Genomic DNA, 1607 nt, shown 5'->3' on the forward strand with positions numbered 1-1607 from the left:
TGTAATTTTATAGCATGTTTCAAGATGAGAACATGGTGTTAATTTACTTTCCATATAATCATATTCTATATTCTGATCTTCAGGAGGCTTTCACATTTTTTTTTTCTTTTGATTGAGAGCAACTATAAGAAATGCAACTAAAAGCAAAAGCAACTAGTTTATGTCCTCACATAGTACACATGCCACCCTCCTTTGCTACAAACATGTACAGATACAGAAACAAATATTTGAAATAATACATTGACTTATTATTACAATTTTTACTTGTTCTATTTTCTCCTATTGTGTGTCTTTGTAAAATACTGGTCACTCAACTAAATTGACTTAATATTCCACCAAACTGCAGCTAGAAAAAACTGCCTCATTGGTGCTTCTCAAAACTACTTGGAGTTCTGAGTTTGGCAACAGTACACTAAAACTTCAACAATCAGAGATTAGCATGGTGCCTAGGCAAGGATGACACACAGATTTGTAAAGAATTCCACATTTTTTAAAAAGTCATTTTGGGAAGTGTCCAATCATGGATGGATGGATAAGCAAAATGTTACACACACAAACAATAGAATATTATTCCGCCTTTAACAGGAAGAAAATGCTGGCTCATACGACAACATGAAGGAATGTGGGAAACATTATGCTAAAAAGAATAAGCCAGTCACAAAAGAACAAATACTGTATGATTCTACCTGTATAAAATAACTAGAGTAACCAAATTGATAGTGGCCGGAAATAGAATAATGGCTGCCCAGGGGCTGGGAGAAGAGCAGATGAAGGTATAGGTTTTCAGTTCTGCAGGATGAGAAGAGTTCTAGAGATGGATGGTAAAATGGTTGCATCAAAATGTGAGTGTGCTTAATACCACTAAATTTTATATTTAAAAATGGTTAAAATGGTAAATTTTATGTGTATTTTACCACAGTTACAAAAAAGTCACTAGAAAAAACAAACTTTACAGATATACTTCAGATTTTTTGACTCAGAGGTGAGACCCTGTATCTGGGAATTTTTAAGAGCTATCTGGGTAAATTTGGTGGAAATCACGGCTTTAGGATATAACTATGACTTTCCCTCCCAACACCTACATTCTTTTGCCATTTCTCTGAAAGAAACAAAAAGTATGTGGTGAGATCCTGCAGATCCTAACTCACTCTGGATCAGGATACTTTTTAAAAAGATTAAAATCTTTTCATGTGGGAAACTAGTTTTAGAGTGTGTGATTATAGATACGATTTAGAGAATGTGATTACAGTTCCCTTTTCATCATAGGGGACTGGAATGCAAAAGTAGTAACTCAAGAAACACCTGGAGTAACAGGCAAATTTGGCCATGGAGTACGGAATGAAGCAGGTCAAAGGCTAATAGAGTTGTGCCAGGAGAACACACTGGTCATAGCAAACACCCTCTTCCAACAACACAAGAGAAGACTGCACATGGACATCACCAGATGGTCAATACCGAAATCAGATTGATTATATTCTTTGCAGCCAAAGATGGAGAAGGTCTATACAGTCAGCAAAAGCATGACCGGGGGCTGACGGTGGCTCAGATAATGACCTCCTTATTGCCAAATTCAGACTTAAATTAAAAAGTAGGAAAAGCCACTAGAC

At 36.2% G+C, this 1607-nt stretch overlaps 1 non-coding gene across 1 annotated transcript; it reads left to right on the forward strand.

The window, feature by feature from the left end:
• Positions 1–388: 388 nt before the first annotated feature.
• LOC122445651 lies at positions 389–491 on the forward strand. Its single transcript, XR_006270612.1, has one exon. It is a non-coding gene; the product is annotated as a U6 spliceosomal RNA (small nuclear RNA).
• Positions 492–1607: the final 1116 nt, after the last annotated feature.

This window comes from Cervus canadensis, chromosome 7 (genome assembly GCF_019320065.1).
Source record: "Cervus canadensis isolate Bull #8, Minnesota chromosome 7, ASM1932006v1, whole genome shotgun sequence".
NCBI lineage: Eukaryota > Metazoa > Chordata > Mammalia > Artiodactyla > Cervidae > Cervus > Cervus canadensis.